Source organism: Solanum dulcamara, chromosome 12 (genome assembly GCF_947179165.1).
Source record: "Solanum dulcamara chromosome 12, daSolDulc1.2, whole genome shotgun sequence".
Taxonomy (NCBI): Eukaryota; Viridiplantae; Streptophyta; class Magnoliopsida; order Solanales; family Solanaceae; genus Solanum; species Solanum dulcamara.
Window position 1 is genome coordinate 64146480 of NC_077248.1, and position 6577 is coordinate 64153056.

The window sequence follows — 6577 nt, forward strand, 5'->3', positions numbered from 1 at the left end:
CATCTGGTGTTTTTTTCCTTCTCTACCATTTTACTCTTCAATCATGGAAAGAATAAGCAAACATGAGAGAAATGGTACTTTTTATTATTGGTATAACTTTATCTTCCTTATCTGATGATATTTTTGTCTTGGTTGAGATTCCACATTGAGAGGTGAACTAATTTGGACTTTTCATTATAGCCAAAGGATAGGATATTTTTTTTTTTTTATGACCGTGGTGTCCGAGTCAGCTTTCGCATACCTCGACTAATTTTATGAGATATCTGCCACCTCCCACTAAGCAACAGTACCAAGTAACTTTGTCCACCAAGGCTAGAATAGATGGGAAGAATCATCTAGTGTTTTTTGGTCTCCACTGAATTTTGAACCCGAGACTTTAGGAATTATATGTTTTGATTCATACTTTTTGTGCATTACACAATAACATATAGGGATGGCCATGGGGCGGGTTAAATTATGAGTTCAATTCTCATTGTTTCATTTTCCTCTTCCCTGTCCTTGATTAAACAACCTCCAACCGTGAGTTTAATTCTTGCACCTGTTACCATAACAAGTCTTAAGTAATCTCAGCCGAGCTACTAGTAGAGTAAGTCCTTCCTGAATATGAATAAATGAATGCAGCCTCAATCAGAGAGAGCAACCTGCGCCTTTGAGTTGAGGCCGCTGGCTAAACTAAATTATTGCAACTGTCAATCAACAAGAGAAACGATCCCACTCTCTTTTACCATTTAACAATTTTCCATCCTCTTCGTGAGTTTGTCAACATTGTAGGTGCCAAAATCCAAATAAAGGAGTAGCATATTTTTCATCAACAATTGAAAACAACCTCCTATCTGTATTCCATAAATGAATTAGACTGTAAGAGAGACTCAAATCAATGTGCTCAGATGATTTTCCTGTAATAAAATATTTAAACTCTGATTTGGTGGGGCTGTGCCAGGCCAAGGCTGTAGTGCAGAGCCTAGGCGACGCATAAAGGCCCAAGTAGCAAGCTACTCTGATGGACCTTCCCCCTTAAAAAATTGAGTTAATATCGTGTGGATCAATGACCCACATATCAGATATTAAACTGATAAGAACAGATACTACACTTGATCTTAGCCAAAAGGCCGAGAAAGGTATGCTTTTCATGGTTTATGGACCTCGTCTTTTATACTGCCTCTCAACTCTCTGTTTTCCATTTTCTATCAATGTGGGATGACGAACCTTAATAAATAGTAAAGAGGTTATTTCTTCACGTATTAATTTCTCCATAAGTTAATACTTTTTTCCAATTGTGAAACAGAATTACTTCTTGGGAAAATTGTAATATCTCAAAAGGTAAGATTTATTCTTTTGATATTTGCTATGGTGTAAGTGTCCAAATTTATCCTATAGAAAATTACAATGACATAATACCATATTAATGAGTATTTCTTTGCAGCCATTACGATCCGTTGTTCCATTGATAACCATTATCAAAATTTTTGGAAAATATTTTTTTAAGAAAAACAAATTCTTTAATAATGATTTTTCTAGATGAAAATAGAAAAAACAAGTTCCATAAGTAACAGTCCACTTGATTGTGTCCCTTCACCCCCACCTCCATAGCTCCTTACTTGTCACCTCCACCTCTCATAATATTTCTCTAGATTATAGACAAGTGCTTAGGATAATACTTTTTGATTATATACTGAATACAAAAAAATAAGTAAGAAACACATTTATTTTTTTGAAAAATATTCTTTCATAACGAACACACCCTATAACATGCTGAATTTTCATAAGTATATATATAAGATCATTCTTTCTTAATTTTGAGATGGATATTGTAAACAACAAATTTTCGAGCCGAGAAAAATAAATAATCAAGACCGGAAAATTGGAGTAACAAAGTATAATATTTGATTTCAAAATATGATGCGGTTACAATCTCTATAATAATCCTCTGATTCTTCAAATAATATGAAACACGTTGAACTTGAATTTGATTTTGATTTAGAGTCAAGGGCTTGAATAGCTTGATCTTGAATCTTCGTCTTCGAATTTGGATTTGAAATATTCGTCACGAACACTTGTATGGTTATGACGAACAGTAAAGATGAACAAGTAACTTGATCTTGATCTTCTTCTTCGTTCTTAATCTTGAACTTGAATTTGATTGCTTGAACTTTGTAGCTTTGTAGAGAATTTGCGGTCTTTGATCCACGAGCTCCCTTCTTGCTTCTTGTTCTTCCAAAAAACCCCTTTTCAGAATAATGAGGACCCCTATTTATAGTTGTAGGAAGTGGTATGAGGGTGTGATTTGATTGGTTGGTTTGAATTGACCAATCAGATTTCTTTGTTGAAGAGTTTTAATTTGATTGGTCAGAACATGTCACATGGACACGTGACATTATTTTAGTGGCTCATTTAATTTGACTTAGATTGCCACATAACTCTGACATGTGGCATGATTTTAGTGGCTTATTTAATTTGACCTGGATTGCCACCTAACTTTGACATGTGGCATGATTTTAGTGGCTTATTTAATTTGACTTGGATTGCCACCTAACTTTGGCACATGACATAATTCTAGTGGCTTATTTAATTTGACTTGGATTGCCACCTAACTTTGACATGTGGCATGATTTTGGGCCTCTAGGATGAGATGATATTGGGCTTAACAAAGTGGAGTCATCTTTATAGCCCAAATCAATGGATTTAGGTTTTTAATTAAATCCACATTTATTGGGCTTAAATAATCGACCCAATTTTATTAATCCAAAATATTTATTTGGACTAATATATCTTGAATTTAATATAAATTGAACCATTCTATAAATTTATATTTAATAAATTGTAAATGATTACAAATGCCCCCTGCTTCAAGTCTTGTCGAGATATTTTATCTTTTGAAGACTAGGCTTGAAGTATTACTTGTAGGATAATGACATGCCATTTATTTTGAGATGTACCGTGAATTCATACTATATTGATGCACATCTTCATCATTGTTGGAGTAGGAATGTAGAAAAATAGTTATATCCAATGAGGATTAGGAAAGAGAAGAAAAAAAAATTGATTTTTTTTTCACTTTTTTTTTCACGTTTTTTTTTTTTTTTTTGGTGTTTACTTGTCATGCAAGATTCCACCACTAATTGGAATCCGATTAGGAGTCAATTTTGTAGAAGCCTAATTCAAGTTTGAATCTAATTATAATAGGTGCTAATAAACCTCTATAAATAGATGTCTGATCTTCATTGTTTTGCAGCAATGTGGCTTGATGATCAGCGCCGTGGTACTTTCTTCTTTCTTTTCTTTGATTTTCAACAACCTTTTCCTCATCTTGACATGTTTGTTGTAGAAAATTCATATCTTATCGTAGATACGTAAGAATCATGAACGGTGTGATTTTCTAGAAACTAGACTTCTCAATTTACAACATATCCAAAATTGAGAATTTAATACTTTCATGACCGTTCTAGATAATTTATTTATTTATTTTTTTCACGTTTTTTTTTTCACGTTTTTTTTTTTTTTTTTGCAAATGCCTACCCTTTAGTCTGTTTTCCAAATCCAATTAGAATTCTGAAAGGACACACTCCTTTTAGAATATGGATAGCCCAAATTTTTACAATTTCACATCTAATTAGGATTTGAAGAGAATAAATTTGTATCATTTTACTAGAGTTCTACCCAAAAAGTAATTACAATTACTTTAGAAAAAGGACTCTCTCACCATCACTACTTGTCTATAAATAGACTCTCTCCTTCTATTTATTTTCATCATTGGTATTGATGGTTTTGATACTCCTTTTTGCATATCCTCTTGAGTTCATCAACATATGAGGTACATTTATATATATATATATATATATATATATATATATATATTATTTTTATTATTTCTTTTTTTTTTTTTTTTTTTTGCAAATGAAAATATTACTTCATATGCAATAAACTTTTATTCTATTGGTCCAAGTCAAAGACTTTACACCGTCTGAGACAAAGACTTTACATGATTTGTGAGAAAGAAAAGGCATTCCATAGTCCGAGCTAAAGACTTTACACCGTCTAAGGCAAAGACTTTACATGATTTGTGGGAAAGAAAAGGCATTCCATAGTCCGAGCTAAAGACTTTACACCGTCTAAGGCAAAGACTTTACATGATTTGTGGGAAAGAAAAAGCATTCCATAGTCCGAGCTAAAGACTTTACACCGTCTAAGGCAAAGACTTTACATGATTTGTGGCAAAGACTTTACACCGTCTGAGTCAGAGGCATTCCATAGTCCGAGCTAAAGACTTTACACCGTCTAAAGCAAAGACTTTACATGATTTATGGCAAAGACTTTACACCGTCTGAGTCAGAGGCATTTCATAGTCCAAGCTAAAGACTTTACACCGTCTGAGGCAAAGACTTTACATGATTTGTGGCAAAGAAAAGACATTTCATAGTCTGAGCTAAAGACTTTACACCGTCTAAGGCAAAGACTTTACATGATTTGTGGCAAAGACTTTACAACGTCTGAGTCAGAGGCATTCCATAGTCTGAGCTAAAGACTTTACACCGTCTAAGGCAAAGACTTTACATGATTTATGGCAAAGACTTTACACCGTCTGAGTCAGAGGCATTCCATAGTCCGAGCTAAAGACTTTACACCGTCTAAGGCAAAGACTTTACATGATTTATGGCAAAGACTTTACACCGTCTGAGTCAGAGGCATTTCATAGTCCAAGCTAAAGACTTTACACCGTCTAAGGCAAAGACTTTACATGATTTGTGGCAAAGAAAAGGCATTCCATAGTCCGAGCTAAAGACTTTACACCGTCTAAGGCAAAGACTTTACATGATTTGTGGCAAAGAAAAGGCATTCCATAGTCTGAGCTAAAGACTTTACACCGTCTAAGGCAAAGACTTTACATGATTTGTGGCAAAGACTTTACATCGTCTGAGTCAGAGGCATTCCATAGTCCGAGCTAAAGACTTTACACCGTCTAAGGCAAAGACTTTACATGATTTATGGCAAAGACTTTACACCGTCTGAGTCAGAGGCATCCCATAGTCCAAGCTAAAGACTTTACACCATCTGAGGCAAAGACTTTACATGATTTGTGGCAAAGAAAAGGCATTCCATAGTCTGAGCTAAAGACTTTACACCGTCTAAGGCAAAGACTTTACACCGTCTGAGTCAGAGGCATTCCATAGTCCAAGCTAAAGACTTTACACCGTCTAAGGCAAAGACTTTACATGATTTGTGGCAAAGACTTTACACCGTCTGAGTCAGAGGCATTTCATAGTCCAAGCTAAAGACTTTACACCGTCTAAGGCAAAGACTTTACATGATTTGTGGCAAAAACTTTACACCGTCTGAGTCAGACATAGGTTTTGCTCAAAGAATATAATAGTTCATTATTGAGATTCATTACCATGATTATTGAATTACTAATTTAAGCGCTAACACTTCTTTTTTTCTTTTTACAGATTGAATCATGGTTTACCCTAGAGATTTGACTCTCTCTTCTTCAGAGTTGCGATACCTTTTGTGTTTCGATAGTACAAGAGATATATCATTGTATGAGAGCACCAAATCTAGGAGAGGTTCAATTTATCAGAAACCAAACTTCTTATCATATCCAAAATTTATAGTTTAAGTCTGGCAGGATAATTCTAAGCAAACTTCAAAAATGAATTTCACATACAGAAAAGCTGATAGATTCACATTCGCATGAAGAAAATATTCATATCTTAGCGTAGAGAATTCAAAAAACTACAACATGTACAATAATCACAGCTAAGAGCTTTATGGATTTGTACGAATATTTCTTTGAAGTCAATTCAAATTCTGTCTTGATTGGCCCTCTTTAATTCACACGTCATATATGAAAATATACAAGAATATTATGATGCTCAAATAATAGTGTGCACCATTTCTTTTGAGCTTATGATACTAAAATTAGGATGTAACTCATGGACTATGGTGGAAAGGGTCAAGAGAGACTATGAATTTTTTGGATACTCATGCGACTGAACTTAGAATGTAATTCTAAGCGCCTACGTACCTCAGTGAAGAGGATCAAGTCACAACGTAGTTCTGAGAGAATGATTTTTTTTTTTTTTTTTTTTTTTTGGTCCTAACTTTTGCCTAGGCCGCCTCTTTCGAGATTTTCAACCTAGCGGACATTTGTTTTTATGGGGTGTCGTGCACAGTTTATACTCTTGCGGGCCAGGAGTAACATGCAGTTTATACTCGTACCTTAAGGAGTGGGTTTCTTTTCTTCAAGGATAGTATCTCTTTATGAACTTTCCGTTAATGGGGCCAATGCGCAATCCTTCTAAGTCAACCAGTCTGTAAGCACCACTTGAGTATACTTCTTGTACCACATATGGTCCATCTCATTTGGCGGAGAACTTGCTTCCAGACCGACGAGAAGTAATAATGGGCCTTCTTACAACAAGAACTTGATCACCCACTTGGAAGCATCTAAGACGAACCTTCTTATTAAAAGATCGAGCTAGACGAGCTTGATAGCATTGCAGACTTTGTTGGGCCTCTAGTCTTTTTTCATCAAGAGCCTCCAATTCTTCAAGGCGCAACCGAGCATTTTCTTCATCAG

The 6577-nt window shown here is 34.9% G+C and overlaps 1 non-coding gene across 1 annotated transcript; it reads right to left on the reverse strand.

The window, feature by feature from the left end:
- Positions 1–926: 926 nt before the first annotated feature.
- Positions 927–1122, reverse strand: LOC129877968 (U2 spliceosomal RNA). Its single transcript, XR_008763678.1, has one exon. It is a non-coding gene; the product is annotated as a U2 spliceosomal RNA (small nuclear RNA).
- Positions 1123–6577: the final 5455 nt, after the last annotated feature.